General features: G+C 43.4%; 1 protein-coding gene across 2 annotated transcripts in view; it reads left to right on the forward strand.

The window, feature by feature from the left end:
• Positions 1–25,432, forward strand: part of LOC106743815 (zinc finger homeobox protein 3-like) — a 406,062-nt gene that overhangs the window by 9,959 nt on the left and 370,671 nt on the right. For both annotated transcript variants that reach the window (XM_014618018.1, XM_014618017.1), the window contains one exon: positions 13,326–13,391. The gene's annotated coding sequence lies outside the window, so the exon portion shown is untranslated. The remainder of the gene's footprint in view (positions 1–13,325; positions 13,392–25,432) is intronic.

Here is a 25,432-nt window from a genome sequence, read left to right on the forward strand (position 1 = left end):
AAATATTTATTCGCGACGCGGATAAATAATTAATTAACACGCGCGCGCGCGGCCAGCCCCGCAGGATCGGACGAATGGAGCAGCTGCCGCTTACGATGCCCTCTCATCCCCCTTACCCGGCCACCACCCCCTTTTCCCCCTCGTTCGTGGCTAGGAGTCTAGTCTAATAGAAGACAGCGGGGCTCGTTCGGCGGAGGGGGTAGCCGCCCCTAATGCAGGAGAGGTAATTATTATACGAACCAATCGATACTTCGATGAACGAATCGCCTTCTAGCCTGAGGAAAAAAGCGCGGCGCGCTTCGACGAAGTCGAACGGTATTCGAACGCGGAGTCGTTAACAACCGTTCGTTGGTTCGTTCGTTTCTCTCCGTGGAAACTTCTACGCACATTGTTGCGCGACGATAAATCATTGCCCCCGTTACAATGGGCGCAAAGAGGCTCGCATACGTGCGCGTTTGTGTGTACCAGCGTGTGCGTGTATGCGCGCGTGTGTTGGCGTATGTGCACGGCCCGGTATACACGGACATTTCCGATGCACGCAATTTGTAAACGCTCAAGTAGATTTGCGAACGCGCTTTATTTTCGCAGATAACCGCCGACGTTTCCGCGCGACTTGGTAATTTCGGGCGATTCGCACGATCGCGTCACTTGACGCACGAGAAGAAAATTGCGCGATTCGAAGTTTCACCGGATGCTATCGTAATCAGATATTCATTTCTCAGAGAGGAAAAGACTGTTCGGAGAATCCGCAAAATTATTCAAAGGGATACACGGCAAATATGTGAGATGCATAATTTCGAGAATCGGCCGTGTAATTCGCTTGCTCGCGGCAGGCAAACATCAGACGTAACGGCATTAATATTGCAATTGAAACGAGGAAATGGTTCTAACGTCGCGCATACGCCGGCGTGTATGCACACGCTGCCGGCGCGGAGCCAGGCGAAACTATTAATAATGCCGATAATTACCAATTATTTTTAAAAGCAGCGGGGCCGGAGTTAATTTCAGCACGTGAGCTCATGCACTCCCACGCCGGCATCTCGTGGCGTGCACAATGCGATACGTGCATGTTGCGCGATGCGTATTACCGAAGAATTATGACTCTGTTTATCTCAGTTATTATATTTCACGCCGGCAAAATTTACATTGCAACGAGTATCACGCGGTTACACGCGCGTTCGCGTCGAAATCGATCGCACGTCAACCGTTGGTAAAGTCCGTGTCCTTAATGAGACTCTTAAGGCGGGTGTTGTATTATTCTCGTCTCGGAAATTTAATTCCCGCCAAAAGTCCCGTGATATTCGATCGTTCGACCCTTTAAAAACCCTTTAACCCTAGAGCATTAACTCTTTGTTAGGAGCCCTGGATGCGCTCCTAACTTTACGTCTTGGAGATGTGTACACTGAAAGAAAAAGCACCACGTCAAAGTAATATTCACTTGATTCTAGTGAAATAGTTATTCCAATATTCCTTGATAAATATTTCAAAGAAGTAGAAATTAACTATATACAAGTAACATTTCCTTCGTATAATTAGACATTTACTTGCATGTGTCAAAATAATTTCGACAAATATTAAATTTATATTAAGAATATCAGAATTTTAATTTCAGAAAATATTTACTAGGCAGAAAGTTAAAATTTAAAACATCAAGATTCTTCAATGAAAAAAAGGATTATATAATTCTAATAAAAACTCTTAAGTTTAGAACAATTTCCTTACACTTAGTCATTATTTATAAATAAAGATATTACTGCGTTAATGTAAGTATTTGCTATTATAAATTATCAAAATTTATTTAATTTGATAAAAATATTACTTGATTTGGAAGGCCGAAAAACAGATAATTATGTTTACTCGATTCTAGCATTTTTCTGTATAATGATTAAAATTAGAAAAAAATTCTAACTTTTTAATGTGACTATATATATATATATTTTCCAAATATGAAGCGAATTGGAAATTAGAGTGAGAAACAGAAGAGCAGAGGGGATTCGTGGAAAATATCTACGTTTTCGAGGCGTAGCCATGATGTTCATAACCTTATTGTAAGACGAAAGCACTAAACAAATTGACCAATTGCAGTCATTCATGAGAAAAATAATCGATCGTAGTTTGTCAATTTGCTGCCTATGTCTTAAAGCAAAGTTGCGGGACCAAGGCTTAGTATTCCATAGTTAAAGTACACTGATACAAAATTATAGTGTTTGTTATTTTTGGCACCAAACATATTTTATAGTACAAAGAAAAAAAATTATTTTTAAATAAAAAATAAATATTCTCATATGTAAGCAAGAATATTATAATATCTTCTTAGAAGATTTTTACTCTTGTTTTTATTGAATTTATATTGCTGCATGTATTACTTGCACTCGATTCAAGATTTAAAAAATCTTCGAAGAATATTATAATGTTCTCGCTTATGTATGATAATATCTATCATCGATCTAAAACTATTTTTGCTGTGTAATAGCAACATATAAGGTCATTATCACTGACACTAAACACTAACACTTACTAGAAAAACCGGTCTCCCGACTATTTTTGTAATTAAACTAAAAAAAAGGGTACGCTTGGCGCCGAAGATAACTATAATTTTCTATCAGTGTATACCGTCGATTCGGCCGCTCCGTCGGAGATGCACGCGCACCTTGAGAGCCGCGCACGAAAGGGGGAACAAACTCAGCACGCATAAAACACGCGCGGTCGGAAATCTCAAAAACGCGTATACCGATCTACGGATAACCGATCGGCGCGCCGGCGAGACTCGCGTTTCGTTACAATACCGGAGCCGGTCGGTCCCACAGCCCTGCTTGATTGCCGGTTAAAAGACCAGCGGACTGTGACAGGGCCGTTTCTCTCTGGCGAGCGCACAAGGCGGTACACACGAGCCGGTGACACACGGAGGACGAAGAAGAGGCCGTGGCGATGGACTGACGAAGGCGGCTTGGGGGGAGAGAGGAAGGCAGCGGGCGGGAAGGACGGAATTGGACTCCGAGGATTCATGGTCTCTAATTTTTACGGTGTAACCAACATGCGCGTCCCGTCGCCGTCTATATTTACAAGTACAAGTAGCCGGTCATTAAATCCGATAATTAATCACAATCGTCTCTATTAACGGGAAGGCTTAATTGCTGTTATCCACGCGGCGCTCCGCTACAAGTAAGACGTCGCGGCCCGGGGGAAGGGGTGGCCGGTGGAAGGGGCCGGCCCAGGATGTGCCTGAAGAATGGGCCAGTCGATCCGTACGGACACACGTCTTTTCCCTACGCTTCGGACGCCAGCCGGCCGGTCGTTCGCCGTGCGAAACCGACGACGAAGTTTCACGGTTAGGGATTACGCGGGAGCTCTTTCTTCCTCGCGACGACGACACCACCCTCCCTCTCGGAAGTCGTCGCGAGAGCCAATGCGCGAATCGAGTCACGTGAGAATTTCTCGCGCGTTTCCTCCCATTAAACACTACTCCGTAATATTCGCGTCAATTTCCCTCCGACGACCCTTCCCACCCTCTTTTTCTTCCTCACATCGCTCCGCGCGTTCGCCGATCGAGCGCCGCGGCTATTACTGTACTCATTAGCTATAACGCTATAACGCGCGGAGCGAAATATTTTCGCCGAAGTAATTATGGCTCGGCAGCGCGCCGGCGCCGCGGCTAATTCGCGAGGTACGTATCGCAAAAGTGCCGGGCGACGATCGTTGTGGTGCGCGGCGACAGCAGTAGCAGCAGCGGTAGCAGCAGCGATGTGGCGGTGTACGCGGCGGGGTTAAGACCCGCAGTTACGTCCGCGTAACTCTCGCAGGCCGAGAGTCTCTCTCTCTCTTTCTCGGCCGTGGTACCACGGCAACGGAATATGGCCACACGCTCGCACCACTCGCTCGTATATCTATATATACACGCATACACCCACGTACGTAAGGCACGTACGTGAGCTTTTCTCGCACGCTCGCTCGCGTATGTCGCACGCACACAGCCGCTGCTCCTCGTACGTGGCCATCTACTTACTTTAGTGGTCAGCGCGGAAGAAAAGAATTAGCTAGACGGGGGCGCGTCTCATCTAGGTCACCCACACCGTCGGCCGCGCGGCCCAATACGTACACGCTCGCGCGCACACACGCGCCCGCTCCCGAGGAGCCTCATTACGGCAGCATCGTGGCGAGGGGGTGTGCAGCAAAAGAGGCGAGCGTTAATTAAGAACAGACTCGCCACCCTCTAAGTAAGGAGCACTGACCAACCCTGCTCTCTCTCTCTCTTTCTCTCTCCCTCCCTGCCCCCCGCTCGGACCTACCCTCGACCATCCACCTTCCGCCGTTCCTCTATTCCTTCATGGTCGCCTTAGCCACGGCCTCACACTCCCGCCGAACTCCCACTGCGAGAGGAAAAGCCGTGAGGACCGGTATGAGGCTAACCGAGGGAAGCGAAGGATGTTAGGGCTGGGCGAGGATGAGAGACGGGAATAGAGATAGGGGGAAAAGAGGAAGAGGGAGAGAGAAGAGAGAAGCGCACTTACGTTTCTTAACGGATTAGACGGATTGGATGCGCGACTAGTATGTGTGCTCGCGTATCGCGATGATTAGAAAACGCCACGGTGTGTCAAAGTGAGGTGTTTTAGGGAAAGAGATTTTTATACTATTTATATCGGCGCGCTTCTCTCGACGACCGCGTCGTCACTTCGTCCCTCGCGCCCCTCTGTGCTCGGTTATGGTTTTACACGTTTTCTCTCTCTTCTCTCTCTCTCTCTCTCTTATCCCTGTCACTGTCTCTGTTCTTCGCTTTCCTCGGCGAAAGAAAGGGTTCTGACGTGCGGGAACCGTCTCCGGCGAAAGGGTCCAGAGACGAAGAGTGACCGCGATGGAAGGTGGCAGAGAAGGATGACCGTGAAGGAAATTAACTAAGATCCCGCAATATGCCGCACCGTTGTAGCCGTGGCGCTGTCATACACTTACCAGCGTAGAGCCGGAGATGGTCCGTCGCCTTCCGCTAATCGATTTCCGCGCGACTGATCTGGCGGGGAGACGCTATTGATTAAGCGGTTTCTCTTTTGGGAATGACAGATCGTCGTAGCCTTCCCGAGGAGAAGTGGCTACGAGTTTGACGTTACGTTACGTAAAACCGTTACTTACTACCGTTTTCTTTCCTCTCCGAACGATAGCTGTCGCTTCGATAGGATCGAAAAACAGCACATTCGTATTTCCTTAAGTTGAATCAGTGAAAATGTCATTAATTGAGTCTGCGAAACAGTATTCGTATACGGAAAAAATATTATAGTAAAGATTACCACAAAATTTTGCAACGTTGAAACATACCGGAATTATGACTGAAATTATAATGTATGCTGTAATTTTTAATAATGTATACAATGAAATATGTCACTAAAGAATGGAACACACATCATAATTTCAGTTATAATCCCGGTATGGTACAACATTACAAAATTTTCATGGTAATTTTTACTACAATGTTTTCTCCGTGTGCTAATAATCAGTGAGTACACAGAAAAGAAATAATCTTTAATCAAAAATAACTTTTCTCATAGATAAACAAGAATATTATAATATTCTTACAGGATTGCTAGTCTTGAGTTGAGTTTAAATAATACTTGCATTAATATAAATTCAAACACACCGAGACAAAAAAATCTTTTAAGAAGATTATAATATTCTTCCTTTTATACGAGAATATCTATTCTCGATTTAAGACTAATTTTCTCTGTGTATTCACTAATTTTTAGTGGCAACACTTTCACTTAGCTCTTTTGTCTCATTATCTAACTTCACTGATTTAAGCTAGTGAAATCTGATTGCACTTTGGAGAATAAATTTCTCGTGCAAACATGCTAGTGTCTCGCACCAAATACTTTTCCTGAAAACGTTAATTTTGCACGGATCTTATTTAACACGAGCGTCAATACGAGCTCGAATGTCGCCATGCAATCGGATCTCGTTAATCTCAACGAGTTCTCCTTCAATAACGGACACGCGAGCGCGCTCCTAAATCACGATGAAGCAATGATCAGCCGATCTCGTCGTGACGACACGGAGGCACACATGTTGCCAATGTCACACAATGGCTGTTCCTCTTAGAGGCCAAAAAAAGTCACCCAACTGTTCATCCCCCTCCGTGCGCCATAAGCTGGCCCGAGCTAGGGTGAGCTGCGCCCGATTGTTTCCAACAGGTTTGTCAGCTTTTGTTTCAGCCCGTTCTCATGCCTGGCGGAACTGGCCATTGCTCGAACCCCAAAAACGGTTGAACAATGACCTTTAGAGCCGTTACATTGCGCTGCAATAACGACCCCCATTACCCCGAGAGCTCAATGAGAGAGCGTGCGAGAGGGAGGGAGGGAGAGAGAGAGATAAAATGCGAGAGAGATCTGGACGGGCTGAGAATTAATCCAACGAGTCCCAACGGCGGTCGGACGGATGGATGATGAATTTAAATAACGGGAGATGTGATCTTGCGAGAACTAGGGTCTGTAGCTTTCGTCCTGTTCTCTCTCTTACCCCCCCTCAAAGTCACCGATGAAAGATACCTTTCGTCGGTCGCGATGCCGGGCGTAGTTCTAAATTTCGTTTCAAGTTCTTCTCGCGATCCTGCAGATTGTTTTGCGGAAGTCAGAAGAATAGAAAGTTCTTCCCGGCGGATCCCGTGTATTCTGCAAAGAATCGCGTTCGAGCGTTAATTTTCTCCCCCCTATAAAAATGCGACGCGACCGAAATTTGCGGGAAATGTCTCATTCAACAGTCGCCGCGGAATTTCGAGAAACGCCGGCGTTCGTTCTAGATTCCTGAAATATCTTCCCCGCTCATTTACGAGCGGGAGCTTAATGAAACGAATTCGCGAAGGTTCTTCGACTTCGCCGGCGGGATATAGGCCACCACTTACGTAATTCCCTCGTATAACTGAAGGATCTCCGTCGCTTGGAAATCTGATTTCGTATGCTTTATTTATGTGCATGGAAATCGACGGAAATTACGTTAACCGTCTGCTCGTAATCGCCATGACTTGACTCGCTTCATAATGCCGCGCGCCTTATAATAGTCGACATTAATTTTACCGCCTCATTCTTATACATGGGACACATTGTGAACTCTCGCGGAATTAAACGTCACATTGCCGGGGCTTCAATTCATTTTATATCTCTTGTTCCGAATAACTGGCGCACGTAAGCGCGCCGGTTACACGAAATCATTATATCATTATTTTGAAATTACTTAATACGCCCAGTTCATGGCTTAATATCGCAATCGTATAATTTCCAAGTTGAATCTCACTTATACGTGCACTTCACGTCGTGATGAGAAACTAAAGAATACGTTAACCGGAAGGAAGGCAAATATGAATGTTCGAACTTCCTCGAGCAGAAGTTGAGTCACACTGAATGGTCTGCTCGGCGCTGGAGACGCAAGCTGACGAATCCGCAAATTAAACAAACACCCCATTGACGCGCTGATCCTCCGCCGAGGAGGAGGCATCCTGGCTCGCGAGGGTGAGGAAGACAGTGGAGAAAGAAACGATCGCGCCACCTCCACGAGGTAGGTCCTCGTTCGACGGATAAGAAGGACCGGCGCGAAGGGTGCGGGAGGGGGGGGGGGCGAGGAAATAGAGACTTGGCAATCCGAATGAACGGACTACACCGCATACAGGGTCTTAGCAGGACTTAACGAATATTGCCGACGATATCCAGGAGTCCCCAATTCGACACCGCTCCTACTACTCTCTCCGCGAACTTCCTTCGTCCCTCACGTAGCGCGGGAAAGACGCGCGTCACCGAACCTCGTTCTTCGATTCCTTGGGTTATCGAGTTAATTTCCTTCGCAGAGACCCTGTTCTTTTTCATACCAATATATCCTGCGCCGGACTTCGACTCGACTCCATTCTTTCAAGGGAGGCTGTCCTTCTCCCGCGAGGATATCGCGTGATATTATCTTACGTAACGCATGAAAATAAAAGATGCACGCGGTATGTCGTGCGCATGTTGTGTGAGGATCGTAAAGCTCGATGAGTCCGTACTTGCGGAAATTGTAATGTACTGAAGCATGATTTGACATTAACTCAGTCTTAATGTGCTTCCGTACGTCACGTTTTTGAAAGACATGGCTTTTCTTTAACCAGAACAATATAAGTGCGTGTATAAAGCGACGACAATAATTTCGATAATTTTGGGTATGGACTTTTCATACCTTTCTTAGAGGAGGATTGTAGATTATTTTTTTAATTAAAGGACAGTGTACGGTCACGTCCGTTTACTGTGCGCGCAATTATGTGAAAAGGGCGACCGCTCGCGTCCACCCGCGCAAATTAAGGTGGGCGGATTCTTCGTTGCGTTACGGTTGTCTTTCGCGTATGTATCGCACGAGGGTCGAAAACGTCGAGACGCGCGGAGGCCAGAAGAAGAGCCAGACGACAACCCAGATAAATTAGCGCGGGTAATGAAGACTGAGTCTCGTGTCTGATTAAACAAACACAGAGAAGCGCAAATAAGTGAGAGAACGCCGACGAGGCGAGAGGTGGAGCGGTCGGAGCGGGGAGGAAAAAGGGAGTTCGAGACAGGACGGTGAAAGAAGGAAAGAACGAAGGACGCGACATAAGAAGAATCTGTGATTTCTCGGACCTTTCTCTCATTTTACTTCCAATTAACTTAAGCAGACTCGGTAATACACTGCGCCCAGGTTATTGTCCGCCGTTTCTCCTTCCTCTCTCGTCCGTTTTTCCTTCTTCCTTTCCCTCCCGCCCTCGCTCGCCTGCTCGACTATGATGCGGGGAGAAAAATTTATCCTCCGACAGTTTAAGCCGGAGCGAATTCATACGGTATGAAGAAACCTTGATACGAGATTTATTTTCAGCGGAATTCTCTCCTTTATGATCTAATGGCAGTTACATTGCGAGTTTTTATTAATGTTCCGCTACTGTCCAACTTTGAAACAAACGTGGCGAAGTAATCGATGCGCGCACCGTTATCGCTTTTTTTCCAACCTACTTCTCGCGTTCGCGTTGCACTATTATTTATGAATAAATATAAATTATGTAAATATATATGTTACGTCCTGGGTACTTCGGGAAGTACGGATTCCTTTTTTTTATATATATATGTATAATTGGGAAACAGACGGACGTTGGGCAAGCGTTATCATGAAGGGGATAAAATCACGATGATTCGCCGATTAAACGCGTCGTGGGTTTCCCAACATATCTGTAATCCCTTCCTGTACGTAAAGCGCATAGTTTCATTACATTCTGGGTACAATGGGATTAACAAATTCTTTTAATTATCAGGAGATAGGCGTTATTTGGACAAGAGTTATCATGAAAATGTGATTATACGCCATTAATTAGGTCATGAGTTTCTCAACGCGTCCGTGATTTCATCCGTTTCTTAATCCACCATATCTGTTTTCAGTTTCCACGAAAACTCCTCTCATTGGCGCACGCCATCCGCCACCCCCAAAAGTCTTCCCTATATAAGCCCCTCTCGCCTTTTTACCACCTCATTTTTTTTCGATTTCTGTCGCGTTGCTACGTCACGCCTATCACTTGTGTTTTCGAGATCACACTCTCACTCTTACACTTTGCCCGTTTGACTACTGTCGTGTATTATCGTTTTCAACATCTTTTGCTTTGTTCATGCCATTACGGCTTCCGCCACGACTTCGCCTTCTGCTGCCGAACAACTCGTTGTGCAAGTCGGGATCTCTTAACTATTCTCTGAATATAACTATACTCTGAACTATTTCTCTCGGTATTCCGGGATCCCATAAATCCGGTACACCACGATCAACGAACCCACGTACTATTCATCACAGTTGATTCATCTAAATCATAAGTTTCTATTTCATATTTAAACATGACTTTTAATCATTTCAATCCAATCCCATTTCACTCCTCAAAACACACATATACACTGCGTAATTATTATTTTCCTTGTATTATATAATGATGTTTTCCTCGCCATACCGTTACGTTAAACATTCTTGTTACGTTAAATCCGATTGCACTAAATTAAGTTACACGAATTACTTTTATTTATTTTAATCTTCATTTTGTATTTGCATTATTCCAATAATGCTGATTTATAAAAATTTGTTTAATGTTAACCCATATATCTCATTGTTTAACTTTAGCTAACCCTTTCATCTTTTAAATATTGTATCCTTTACAATGTCTTTTCTTATCAATTTACCACTATTATTAATCCATATGAGAACCAAATTATGTTATTAGTATAATTAATAAACTGTTTTATTCAAAATCCCCTAAATTTAACCAAGTTGTTAAAATTATTCATTCATTTCCTTTCAATTACTTAAATCTGAATCCCCATCTCAACACGCTCATATGGTCCTATCCCAAGTAAAGAGATTAAGTTGTTTGACCTAAATAAAGGACCACCTAACGTATGTTCTGTGATCGGAGTAAATGGGTCTCTCCGGACCTTGACCTGATCTGCAGACCTACCAGTACGTTTAGGACTCGCGAGTGCGCGAGTAAATGATGTTTGTTGCGTACATCCTTTTCCAGGACGTAACATATAAGTAATTATATAAATATATATATATATATTTATTTATTTACATATTGTTATCCTTCCTACAGATTCTTATCCCCCCCCCCCCTCTATCTCACGGAAAAAAGTGATCTAACAACGGCACCCGATATTCGGAATAAATTTTTTCGATTCAATAGCAATATTGTTAAAACAAATACTAAACGAACATGAATCTGAATATATAAATGAATTATTCGTATAATTAACCAGTTAACTGTGGCGATCTCTTTGCAAAGCGCCCACCAGTGTGTGTGGCGATAATCAAGCGAGTTAGCTCTCAGGAAGTTATAAATCCAACTCAAATTATTTATAATTTTCATTTGTTTGTTTCATTTCGTCTTGACCTCTAAACATTTTACCCATATTAAAATTTACGAATATAATTTAGTTTTTGCCAGAATTACAATTTAAATATCAAATTGTAACAAAATTTTACGCATGACGGATATAGTCGTCATGACACAAGATTCTGCCACATCTCCATGACGGATATAGTCGTCAAACACACTTAACTAGTTAATTATACATTATTTTTGTTTCGTTAAACAGCTTTTTTTCCACGTACGAAAGTTCGATATTTGTCATTGTCTCATTAACATATTTTCCATATTAACATATTTTACGAACCCTTCTTCCCCCTGTCGAGGCGAAAAATTCAAATGGAAGACGCCAGGTGTCAGGCGCGCAGCGCCTGCATCTTACGGCGCCAGGTCGTAAATTTATTTATAATCCCCGCTTTTTTAACTGTCCGCTGTCGAAGAATTAGTGCTCGCGGATGCTGCGTGGTGGGCGCGCGCGACAAGGACGACGCTAGGCGAAAAAATAAGTCCGACGTTAATAATTATTCTCGAATCGTCCCCGAATCGAGCGTCAAGGTGGCGGACGGAATAACGCTGGGAGGGAGTTCTATCGCAGGACGCCGCAGAGAGAGAGAGAGAGGAGAGGAGAAGAGAAGGAAGGCGAAGTACGCGCGAATACGCGACGACGGCGACAACGTCGACGTTCGTCGTAGCAGCAGCAGCAAGGACGTTCAAGTTTAAACGAAAATAAAAATTCCCCCGCGCTCCGATACTAATTATAGAATGCGCTCATCGAGTGACGGCCGGCTAAATCGCCGATACGCCGGTACGGTTAGATACGTCGGCGTCGGATTTTTCCTCTCCTCTTCGACTCCACCAGTGATGACGACGACGACGACGAGCAAGCGATGGCCGCTCACGAGACGCAACAACGACGTCGACTCGTTGACCGATAAATCGCGGAAAATTAATATCGTTTTTATACCGACGGCGAAGAGGTAATTAGCCGCGGTAGCTTTCGCAAGAACGCAGCGAACGCAGACGTGATCGGGGCGTTCTCGATCGCGCGCACAATGGAACGCGCCGTTGCGAGTAGTGGTGGCTACAAATTGCGAGCAAGAGAGAGAGAGAGAGAGAGAGAGTGAGTGAGTCAAGTTTTGAGATACATTGTACGTTTACACGCGAATCCAGTGTTATTTTCCTGTACACGGAGAAAAATCATTTTTCTATAGCGAAATCACCGTTGTTACTATGTATATTCGTTGTGACAACAATAAAATTTAGTTGAATAGACAAATTTGCAAATTATTCGTAATTAGTAGAAATTAGTACTGTTCGACATATTGGAAGTTTCGAAACTTCGACATCTGACAACGAAGTTCGAAGATTCGAATTATTCGAAATTTCGAAGTCTATTCAAAGATTCTAAATATCGAAGCTGTTAATATAACTAATTTTGAAGAATGCAATTAAATACTGTGCAATTAGAGAGTATCAGTTTAACTCGGATAACATCAAGACGTCTTAAGATGTTGTAAAGATGTATTTTAGACGATAAGACGTACATACGTATTATTTGGGTATCTTTAGTACAATTCTAAGATTTGTATTCGTCTTTATATTATTATGGGATTTGTAGTTTAGAACCAAGTAAATGAAGAAAGCATAAATAATGAGTAACAAATCTCATTAATGTTTTCCTGCATTTACTAATTAATTTTTGCGACAAAACAATTTGTAGATTCAGCAAAATAATTCAGCGAATGGCAATTAGTATTTCCAGTAAATCATTTTACCGTCCACATAATAACTGACAGATTTTGCAGCGACAGCGTAAAATTTGCTGTGCCAGCAAATTATTTTTCTCCATAATAACTTCGATGCCGAATTAAAAATCCCGGTGTGGCTATTGCGCGATGAATTTCTGCGTCTATTCATAGTGACGGAAACGCGACAATCCATGAGATGATTTTTTCCTCATCGCGTATCTGTAATTTCTCGAGAAATCTGTTATACGAAAAATTGCGCCAAAGTCCATCTCCGTTCATGTAAGATCGTTTTTTCTTGTGTGCGAAGAGCGCGAGACGGGGCATTTTAAATTTAGAGGAGATAGAAGATTCTTAATCGAGATTTGGGTCGCGTTAAATGAAAAGTCGCGCATACATGCACACATGTATCTTTAATGAGCGCGAACGTGCGTTCCAGCTCTCGCTAAAATGCGCGTACATACGTTTTTAACCGAGAAACGAGTATAAATATTTTAACGAACGAGGCCATAAATTCAAGTGCGCGCGCGCACTTGTCGAGGGAGACGAAAACCTCGCTCTCTTTTGTCTCTTTGTAGGTTCTCGCGCGTTATATTTATTTTCCCGCATGATTAAATCGCTCGATAAAAGATCAGGCGCGAATTTATTCCGCCTCTCCCTGTCTCCTCTCCCGCGAATTCGACATCTCATCGTTTAATGCAAATTTCCTCGCGTTTCAGACTAGCACGCAGGGATGTGACGTCAGCAGAAGTTCGCGGGATGAAGGTCGCTCTGGTCGCGAAATGGTGAGTCAATGATTAATTAATATGGCCGTGGCTCATTCCGGCGCTAATTATTTAACTTGGCAATCGATGTAATTACCGTTTCATATCGACACACCTACCTGTTCTCACGCACGTACACACATGCGCAATTATCTTTCGCGTCAGATCGCCGCGGATCGGCTTGCACCATTAGAATGACTGTCCGCGTATCTGTCACTGCCAATCAAGGTGTTCTTATTCTTTAACGAGTATGTAATAGTAAGGCTGCGTGCCGGATTCTGATCACGAAAGGTCACACGAAGGTATAAAGCGACAATGCTAATAATAATGCACTAAACCGGAGGCAAATAGTCCGTTACACCAAAGGGGACTGCGTCGTCGTCGCAGTCGCCGTGCTCGGCGCTTTAAAAACACACACACACATACAGAGCATCGATATCGATTCGCGTTTTCACCCCGCGTTTTCTCCGCCTCACTTTCGAGCGGCGCGTCCCATCCTTGAGATCGTCGTAATTCCGGAAAATTAATCGCGGACAATTAGCGGTTCGTTTATACGGCGGCGCGAATTTTCGTGGGAATTTCCACAAAGCGTACCCGCGCGTTCTACCCGCTTTTATTATCGCGATCGCGCGGTTTACTGCGGAGGCACAGTGGAAACGCTTAAAATACGCCCCGGCGAGCAAGAAAGATACGTATCGTCGAAACAAGAGAAAAATGGATCCCGCCGAGAGGAGTACAAGAGAGGAAGAGAGAGAACCCGGCTGCTCTTGGAAAATATACTCTGTTAGTGTAGCCATTAAAGTAGTACCGCACCTATTAAACGTAATTTCACGCGTGGGGAAGAGAGCACTTCTGCGAAGGAAAAGGGAAAGAGAGAGAGAGAAAGAGAGCGGCCACGCTCTATCGGAAGGGTGATGCGCGTCGTTGAAGTACATCCATACGAAGCAAATGGCCGATAAATTCGAATTCCGCAGAACGCCCGTAGGCAGATGCACGCGGCCGTGATCCGCGTCTAATAATCGTTTCTGCTTAATTTACACGCGCGCCTCGAACAAAACGTGCCGCGCGCGCACGCTGTCGGGAACAACGCGCTCCGGACGTCACGGCTATTAACTGCATTCTGCGCATTGATACACACCGACGTGGACGTATTTAAATTAGCTCCTGTTAAACTACCGCTGGAAATAGGTCCCGCGATCACGGAGTGCGGCGTTCAACGCGGACAGTCGCGAGCTCTCGTGATCCCATCTTTTCAAGACTGCCTCGTCGTCTTCCGCTCTGCGATGAGTGATTTCGCGAGATTTCGTAAGAAAACGGGATCCGACTTGACTCTTCGGCTACAGCTCAGCTGAACGTGTGTAATAGATGCACTGAGAGACGGAAATTTTTTAAAAATGAAAAATATTTATTTCGTTGACGCTAATAACACATATATATATATATATATTGATTAGTATATGTGTTTTTACGTCGAAAGAAAATTTTTTAAATAAGAAAATGTATATTTTCCTAAAACTTTTCGTAAAGAAGCAATTGTATATATTATTTAAATAAAAAAAATTAGATTCAAGTAAATATATCATTTACTACACTGAAAAGAATGCTACCGTTCAAGTAATATTTACTTGATTCAAGTATGATTACTCCATATTACTTACTTCTTACTTCTATTGACAAACATTTATCAGAAGTAGAAATATTTGACTATATATATACACAATATGATATTTTTTTCACGTATAAGTAGACATTTACTTGTACGTATTAAAACATTTGCGGCAAGTATTAATTCATAATATTGATAATATCAGAATTTATTTTTGGAAAACGTTTACTGGACAGGAAAATCTAAATTTGAAATCATTAGATTTCTGAGAAAGAAGTGTCATACAGTTCTAGTAAACATTCTTTTAAATTTAGAACCATTGTACATTCATAATCAGTAATTCGTTTACACATTAAGATGTTACCGCATTCTAGTGAGTATTTACTACAAGCTATTAAAATATATACTTAGTTTGATAAAAATATGAATTGACTTAAATAGACCGGAAAAACAAATAAAAGGTGATTTACGTTTAACAAATAAAAGGTCGTAAAACAAATAAAAGGTCGGATTACGTTTTCTTAATTCTAGCATTTTTTCCTACCCTATATACCTACTGAATACATACTTGTTATCCATCAGATATTTTTTCTTGTGCAATAGCAGCACGAAGGATGATTATTACTTGTTACTATACAACTTATTGTATCTGATTTACTATGAAAAATGATAGCTAATGAAGCTAATAAAATTTCTATTTATGATGCGTCAAACATATGTGTACAAACTGCTGCTTAGCAACGACGAGGTATCTATTGGATCTGAAAGCAAGTTTTACGTATGAGATTTATTATTATTGCGACGCTTCGTGAAAAATCCTTCAGCAGGAAGTCACTATAATGGCACGTGGTAACCAATGGATTAAAGCGTCGGTATCGATACGAATCGTTATAAATCCGAAGACGGATAGTCTCGACATCGTTTGGTATCCTTTCTCTCACGGGAGACCTCGCTGACGATATCATCGGATCTATTAGTTCGCCGCGGTGGATTACAATTAAAGAAAATCGCCGTCCACATGTGTCTACCTCCGATCGCGGAGTGAGCGAGAGAGAGAGATGTCGGTTCTCAGGACCGACTTAACGAACACAATGAACGATTCAGCGCGTCGCGGCTATTATATCTAATTCCGGTCGAATAGAAAAGGACTTCTCTCTCTCTTCGCGTTCTCGCGCGTCGTCCTTGCCGCTCGCTCGCTGGCAAGGAAGGAAGCGAGACGAAGAGAGGTAGGAAAAGGAGGAAGAGGGCCCCACCACACGCGCGGTGCCCCGGGGCGACGCGGAATCACTCAGAGAGCGCCGGCCGTTACTTCATTTTTGCGGAGCGTTTACAACGTCCTGTCCACTCGCGTGGCATCGTTGCTGGCATTTCGATGCATAATAAACGACCGGTTAGCCCTGCACCACGGCTCACACCTCTGCCCCCTCTTTCTATCTCTCTCTCTACGGCGACCTACGAAGGGGGTACGAAGGAGAGATTTTTTTCTCGTCTCTCCTCTCTTTCCACCTCCTCCCCCTCGTCCTCGTCCTCCTCGCCTTTCGTCTCTCCCTCTCGCCCAACATCCGTAAGTTGGATGCACTCCGACTTCCCTTTGTGGACTTTCTTCCTCCGCGAGGTGCATCACATCTAACGAGATGCGAGAGAAGAGAGAAAAGCGCGCGTGATGTGAGAGAGAAAGAGAGAGGAATGACGCGTGCTCCACCGGAGAGTATTCGAGACAGAGAGATAGGAAGGTGGCAAGTGGGAGGGAGAGGAAGAGAGAGACGAAGAAAGCCGTTACGAACGAAGTTTAACGAAAGGAAATCCGATTTGCGCGGCGCGCCGACTTTCTCCCCCCCGCGCGCGCACCTCTTGCCAAACCGCGCGCGTTCTCGCGTGCACACGCGGGATGACACGCCGTGCCGCGCGAAGCGAGCTCTGCACGTCGTTCCAGGATGTAACTCTGTGCCTTCGGCTTCTCCGGCGAGGATCGCCCGGCGCTGGCTACGTCCGGGACGTAATGGAAAAGGTGACGCCTGATTAATACGCGGATAAAATTTTTGGAGCCTCGCCGAGACCGTGTCTCCTCCCCCTTCCTTTCTCTCTCTCTCTCTCTCTTTCCCTCTCTCTGAAATCCCGATATAGGTCGATCTGGCTAAATGTCTATCTTTATTTTCTTCTCATAATTACGATGCACACGCACTTTTATTCCTGAGCTTGCTCTATGTAAATAACAATTTACTTATGTTACGATTAATTAATTGATTTGTTTATTACAACTATACTATAAGAAATTGTATTTTTCTCTAATGCACTTAAGGAGGATTTATATAATCCTAAAACATATAATAAAAGATACTTTCCCTTTCTCTCTCTCTCTCTCTTCCTCTCTGGACGATGGGGGTGCTCGCGAGCCCGGATCGTGGCCTGCGAATCGATGATCGCCACCACCTGTGCGACACACCGCGAAAAAGTGGAAGCGCGGCGCGCATCGGAGCGATTATTTGCGCCGCGCTACTATAATGGATACGGAAAGGCCGGTTTGAATCCGGCCGAATGGGCGTATGAATGGTCGCCGTTTAGCGTAATTATTGGCGCATTGTCTACGGCACAATGCCGGGCGCGAAATTGGCATGCAAAAATCGGATGCGATCCCATTGTCGGCCATTGTCCGATCCAAGCTGCCGCCGCCGCGTCGCACCCCCGCCCTGCCTCAGCCTCCGCCGCCGTGCGTGCGCTCGCGCGGCCTCAGTTTTCGAATATTTCGTCGTCGATTCTGCCGATTCCACACCGCCGATAGATTGACGCCGGTGGGAAGGAGAGAGAGGGAGAAAGGGCGGGCCGACGAAAGGAATTTTCCAACGAGCGCGATGATTCTCGAATGCCCCCGCGCGCGCTTCGGCCGCGGGCGCACCGGAAACGCGACTGTTAAGCGGCAAAAGTGCTCTCGCGGTAGTGCGAGCGACGGAAACGAAAAAAAGAGGAAAACGCGACGAATTGCCAATCATCGTTTTGTTTAGCGTGGCAAATAAAGATTTAGCCCGGCGGCTAGACGATGTACACTTTAAGGGTTATTTTTCGGTGTGACACGTTTCTCTCCGGTAAGAAAGTTTAATTGGGACAGACTCGAAAAGCACGGTTTTTACGCATTTTACGCTGCAATTTCGAAGACACAATGTGAATATTTCTCGTCGGGGATATCTTCTTCTCTCTCCGGGTCTTAGGAATAAAGCTAGATTTGTGTGGCGGCGGGCCGGGGAGGCCCGACCGGTGAAATTTTGTCGGTTATTAGGCAGAGACGGCGGTTCCGGCTGCTCTTGAGAACAACCACGGGGCTCTCTCTTTTTGTGCGGCCAGATTGGCGGCCATTATATGCCCACGAAATTGGGCCTTAATTGTGCCAGCGGTAATGAGTCCGGGTTGCTCTAATGCATCGGCACCAACCGACCGACCAACCACTACACTAGTGTGTGTCTTACAACGTCGATGTGATGCACCTCTCTTTGTAACGGGTGGATTTCTTCAACAACAATAATCTTCGTTATTAATTTTTATCTTACGTTGTTTTTACAGATGCCACGTCAAATTTTACCTGAAATTTATTTTATTATGTTTAATTGATGATTTTTTTTTAATGGATTCCATTTTATATTGTACTGGGAAACGTACGCTTACGAATGATGAGTTTCGAACTCGGGACCTCTGGATCATCCAGTCACCTAGTCTTGAAGTCTACTCTAGGTTCGTACTTTGAAATCGATATTTACGCCTGTTTTGTATTGCCGACGAAAGGAAACTTCTTAACACAATTTATTTGTAAACTTTGACATAAAATATATATCGTACTAGTAAATTTATAACATATCTAGCAATGCTGATATCTTTAATATGTTAATATTATATTTAAATGTGTAAAATGTGTTATTTTAACTCTTACAATATTTTTGAATATAAATTTAACAGAAAATATTTTGTCTAACAATAATGACAATTAGTTAAATTTAAACGCAGATACGTTGAACTTTTAACACTAAAATCTCTACTGAGATTGTTTTTAACACAATTTTTTACTGTGCAGACGGTTGTATTGAATGCTTCAATGGCGATTTCTTGAAAGGAATTTCTATTTTGCGCTACTTCGTTATTTTAATTATTGTCCGCGATGAAGCTGAGATCAAGTCGCTCGAGACACCCGGTAGGGAGCAGAAGGCGGTAGGCTACTATGTGGCGACGTAGCATTATTTAATTGCTGTTCCGTTGTTTTTTCGTCGCCAGATAATTTGTGTACCTGGCGGCGATCTCTCTGTGTCCCTACACTCTTTCTCAGTCTTTCATCTCTCGCTCTTCCTCTTCTCTCTCTTTTTACCTCCTCTCAGTTGATAACTCTCTCTCTCTCTCTCCCTTTCTCTCTCTCTCTATCTATCTCTCGCTCTCTCTCTCTCCCTCTCTCTTTTTCTACCTACTCTCTACCTACTCTCTACCTTTTATCCCCTCTTTCCCTATCTGTCGTACCTTTCTCGATATTTTCCTGGTCCCTTTCAGTAAGTTGTCCTTTCTCTAGTAGGGCACATCGAAAAACAAGTACAACGAGAGAAAGAGAGAGAAAGAGTCCTACAAGGAAGAAGGAAAAAGAGAGTTAGTTTTAGTTATTAGAGGGAGAGAAGGAGCAAATTTATACTGACAGAGTTAGCGAGAAAGAGAAGAGGGAAAGAAAGGTAGTGGAAGAGTGGAGAAAACAACGCAAAGAACGATAGTTGGATAGAGAAGATGCGGTCAGCCTACTCCTAATTGCGCGTAATTACCTATAGAAGCCAATTAACTCGAATTGGCTAGATGGTCCACGACTAACCCGTGGACGTCAGGTCCGACAGGATCTTCGTGCTTCCTAGCCGCAGGTAACCTCACGCAAAAGTAGTTAAGAGTCGTCTTTACTCGGTGAATTCGTATCTCTTTGTCTCTAGCGATGAACGAACAATCTTAGAATCGTGGAGTTGCAGGACGCGTTGATTTGCGCGACGTGTCAATTAATATCAAATTGTTCTCAAATAATCATACGGGGTATAAATATTTTCCATCATATAAACAAACGTAAAAATATCTCATATGGTACGATATTTTACATTTGACGTTATAAATTAACGCTTCAACCGAGTGGATAATAAAAAAAAAATAACCAGCTGCAGTTACACGCGCACGTTTTTGGCACACGCCGTGTGGTAACCAGGGTCATTTATGTCCACGCGCGACTTCAACTGCTCGCTTATTCGGCAAGATATTAAGGTTTCCCAGCGGTCCGTGGGCTATGAGTTCTTCTCATTAAGTTTTTTAGGGAGGTGAACTAAGATATAGGGTTTGGCTGCTACCGAGTCCTTCTTACAATAGTCCGGACAAAAATGATCCTAATTGCTACTCGAAAGGTTAAAATTTTCATTAGAAACGGATAAAGCTAAAGGCAATGAATTAATTTACACGTTTAATATAAAATTTACTTATAAAAGTGCATGGTCCATATTATGCAATCATATATCAACTTGTAAAAAGCTGAGAAATGATAGAAGAAATGAGAGAAAATATTTCGAGTATGGTGAACTGGGCCGGGAATTAAATCCTAGACATTTCGCTTTTGGATGACTGCCCTTTTGCGACTGATATTTGTAGATTTACACGAGAAAGAGAGAGAGAGAGAAAGTGTGTGTGTGAAATATTTAGCATGCACTTGGCCGCCAACTAATATTTTTCTAGTTCCTCAATTATCTTACGACAGGGCAACGCGTACACGCGGTATTCGCGTGCGCGCTCTCCTTTTGCGCCGATCAGGAATGTCGCTCAGAGGTGAAAAAGAACCGTCTCTCCTTGTATGTTACAGAGTAACCTGACCGCGGGCTGTTCATCGCCGCCTCTGTTCCCACGTCGTCTCTCTATTCATATCGCGGAGAGCGGCTTAATGGCGACATCGGTACGCTCGGACGTTACGAGCCGTTTACTCGCCGCGCAGTGCTATAATTACGACGAGGGACTAATTACGATACCGACACTGGCCGCTCTCTAACTTTATTCGCGCCGGCGGTCGCTCGCGAGGCGTCGCCGTCGTGCGACGAATGCACCTGCGGCGTGTCGTCTGTCGCGTGCGCGAGGCCCGCAAATAATCGCGCGAGTTAATGCACACATCCGCGCAGCCCTCCGTTCCTGGAACGCGCGTAATGAATAATCGGCGATCGATCTTCCCCGGTCTCGCGCGGTAATTGCTTCATCGACGCGGAAGTGTATCCAGCACGACGTGGAATTGCGTTATCGCTCGGCGAATCGCAAAATCAGACTCGCTGCGTCGTCATTCGAATACTAACCACTAGACCATACGCGATACGCGCACACCTTCGACGCCGACCGCGTCGACTTTCAACGCGATGGCGTCTTTTCAATCGTAGAATGTCGATTGAGAGAAGCCAGACGCAAGGTACATCCAGGATTGAATCAAGAAATTGCCAATAACTTTTACCGCGCGATTTTTACTCGCGCGCAAGCGCTAACGGGAACCCTTCGCGGATTCAGCCCGGCGTCGCGTCGGCGTGTTATAAGGAAAAGATTTTCCCTTTCTCGACTAGCTGTCACAGTTTCTTCCATTGTCTTCTTTTTTTTCTTCCCCCCCTCCCTTCGTGAAGATTATAACAGAGAATTTATATTGTCTTCAGCAGCAGGTGACCCCGATGAATAGAACGGAATTTTCGGTCCTACCGAGGGAAGAGGAACTTTGATCCTCCGTAAGATGAAAATCGCAAAGATATGGCGAGTATCGTGAATGAGAAAATTTAGAAGTGCAATGGAAGGTCTGGTCAAACGAGTCGTCATTAAGAAATAGGATCGCCGGACCTATATAAACGCATAATACAATGAATCATAGAGGGAAAAAGGTTCCTTTTTCTTCCATCCGACGACACACACTGGTTCCACCTGGCTTATTATTAGGTTAGGTTAGGTTAGGATTAGGATTAGGTTAGGTTATTCATGCGTAGGAGAAAGAAGGAGGAAATATACCGGTTTGCCAGAAAAGTTAAAGCAAAACTCATAAAAACGTGCTCAGAAAGAAAACTGATATATTATTACTCTATAATTCATTATAGCCGGCCATTTTTGCCGATCCTGCCATCACCATTCCTCTCGATTTCTCTACACCTCTCGTTTCATGGCATCTGGGCTCTTCTTAGGAACTCTAATTTTGCAGCAATCGACAAAATCCATGGAAAAATGTAAACCGTCCGCAAGCTTGATTTAACGAATTTGACAACTATGGCATTTCTTTTCTATTGTTCAATATATCGATACATTTCAGGATTCTTTTCAGAATCGAACACAAAATTTCAAAAGGATAATCCACACCTTCGAAAAAATAGTCCTTCCTTTTCTTTATTGTCACGTTTGCTATTGTTTGGGGCTCGTTAATAAACCGCCGGCTTTCTTATCGTCGAGGAATCTACGATTTTTTATGCCGCTAAGATTTTTTAATAAAAGATCTGCTTTATGAACCCAAGGCTATATTGGTGAAATATCAAAAACAATATAATAGCAATCTTAAAATTGTTTACAAGAAACATACGTTTCGGCTTTATCTAATCCTCTATAACGGCACAAATTTGGAATTTTTGAAAATGTCTGAATGCGCTTTATGGTCTTTTTCATCTTCACTATCTTTCTTTCCAACCGCGATAAACTACCGATAGTCGTCAGCGTCCGTCTAATCGCGGCGATACTTCAAACTTTCGTCCACTTGTGGTACGACGTACGCGAACGAAATCCGTCCGCTGATCGTTCGATTCCCCTGTCGCTTCGCAGAACACGCTGTACACCAGAAACGAAAATATACGCCGTAAATAAAACCACGCTTACTCGCGACCTCTTGTTGTTCATCACGATTGTTCAACTAAAATCGCGTCGTCCGAACGAACGAGCCATCGAATTGTCCACGATCCGTCGAAAATATCTCGAAAATAGTTCGAGTTGGCGCTTCTTTTAGAATTTTAAAGTCAGTGCAACGAGGACTCGATCTCAAGAAGTAGGAACTGGAAAAATAGGTTTTGGTCGTACCTTTATCTTCATCTGGAAAAGACCTTTGTTCTACATCCTGGACTGGAAGAAGTGATAGAAAGAGGAAGAAGAGAGAGAGAGAGAGAGAGAGAGAAAAAGACAGTGGATCGCGCCTAAATCAGCACAATACGGCAGTTACGGTAGGATTAGTATAACAATACGCTTACTGCGGTCATTTCTTTTGATCCGCTGGGATCGTCTTAAAACAAAATTATAACTTAATACGGATATTCACTATTCACTAGGGTCAATAGCGCTTAATATCTCTATAAACACCGCGAACGTTTCGCCACCTACACTATGTCGAAGGTTCGATCTTTTTTCTATTCTTTCCTCTAACCTGAAACTTAACACACATTCTTGGAAAACCAACTTTACCTTGAACGTTGAGAGAAAGAATGAAGAAGAGGGTGGGAAAGAGACAAAGCAGTTTCTTTTTCACTCATATAGATAGAGTGAGAAGAAACATTCTATTCTTTTTCTTAGAAAAATTCTCCACTCTCTAGGTTGTACCCGAGGGGGGTTGGGTGGCTTTTGTTGTGTGAGATTTGTTAACGACTTTCGAGATTTTTACATGTTCCACGACCTCATCGAATTGAATATAGGCTCCTCACAATAAGCGATCGCTGTCTATGCAACTGCGTAAACGTTATCCCGCTGAATAGTAGGATTTTCCCTACATCTGCAGATGAGATATAAGAAATGTCACGCTGTGTCATTGATGTGTCAGTGAAGCTTGTCTGTGTATTCATACATGTGCCGGCACACGTGAAATTCTTCGCAAAGTTATTCGTCCTATTCATTCGTATTTATTTGTCTCTTTCTTCCTCTTCTCTCCTAAGCTACGCCTTCCTTCTCAGTAGGCGTTTTGGAAATGGAACATCTTTTCGAAGGTACGATTGATCACTGAGAAAATCATTCTTTATTGTATCGTTATAATACTGCTAATCAATTTTTATAGCGGGCTTTGTCTTAGTCACAAGGAGCAAGAAAGTGAATGTTCCAATTAGTGACAAAGTAATATCATGGTGAAAATAAATTAATATTATAATACACGTGTTAAGTACATGACATTTATTTTATTCGAGATTTTTAACATTGGGTTTCTAATTGTATTAGATTTCTTTTAACTTGTAATAATTTTTTTTTAACTTATAATAATAGTTTAATAAATTTATGATATATTCGCAAAAATGACGAAAATACCATTTAGTGACATGTAACTTTGATTTTGATCCAATTTATGTACAATCTCCTTCTAAACGGTCTGGACACTTTTTTTCCATGTAGGAACGCTAATATATACTTACAGTTGAGAGTCACTGCTCACGGTCCTGTGCAGTAACAAATAATGACATCAAATTAATTGACATTACACAGTATTAAAACATTTTTCTATTATTTGCTAAATTTTGGAAGAATAAGTTATAATCTTAATATTACAACTCACATTTTCTCTTTAGAAATAAGACGTTTATATTATTTTATGTCATATTTATTTAAGTAGTCATTTATAGAGACAAATCAATAATCCGGTACCGTTTAGTGACATACATGTATTAACTATAAACCTTGTTATTTTTCTCGTAAAATATTCTTTAATTTTCCTTCGACCTTGACAATATGATTTCGATTGTTTGAGGTTGAAAAAAGCTACAAAGAAATATGATAAAAAAAGACGCCTTATATCATCGGCCAACTTCTAAGATGTCGGCGAGTAACTGTTCGAACTGTCACCGTTAGCAGCATATTATGATATTCCACTGTTCTCTATGGCTTTTAATTTTATTCGAAATTTGTTATAACTTGTTATTATAAAACAATAATATAGAATTGAAAATAAAACACATTTTTTAGGATAAATATGGAGCTATATGATTTTACTTGTTAGAAGAGCAGATGCGATTGTCGCAAATTGGGACACTGTCATTAAGGACATTCATCTTACTCGCAAAGGAGAGCTCGCCGGAATGATTTCTCATCCATTCTGCCGCTCGAAGCGGCTACTTCCTGATGACACCGTACACCGTTGTGTACGCGAAAACATCATTCTCTACCGTCATTGAAACGGAGCGCTCAGATCCATAGATTCGCGCCGTTAAGCCGACGCGCCGCGTTCGCATTCGCATCTGTCGCGGAATCCGCGCGCGTCCGGCCTCTCTCAGAAAGGAGAAATTCGAACGCTTGACATCTCCAATGTTCGAATCTCATATTTCATTAATTCTACGGGGCAGGTGCGCGTGAAGCTATATAAAGAGGATGCAGATCGATGGATACCTGAGGGTCCTATCCTGATATTCACAAGCCGAACGTACCATCAATGGTGATCCCAAATTTAGAGAACTTTTCTTGGGGCTAATCTACTACAGAAATCGCATTCTTACCTGAGAACCTCGCG

The sequence above is a fragment of the Dinoponera quadriceps genome, unplaced genomic scaffold (assembly GCF_001313825.1).
Source record: "Dinoponera quadriceps isolate SergipeBrazil2010 unplaced genomic scaffold, ASM131382v1 scaffold1245, whole genome shotgun sequence".
NCBI lineage: Eukaryota > Metazoa > Arthropoda > Insecta > Hymenoptera > Formicidae > Dinoponera > Dinoponera quadriceps.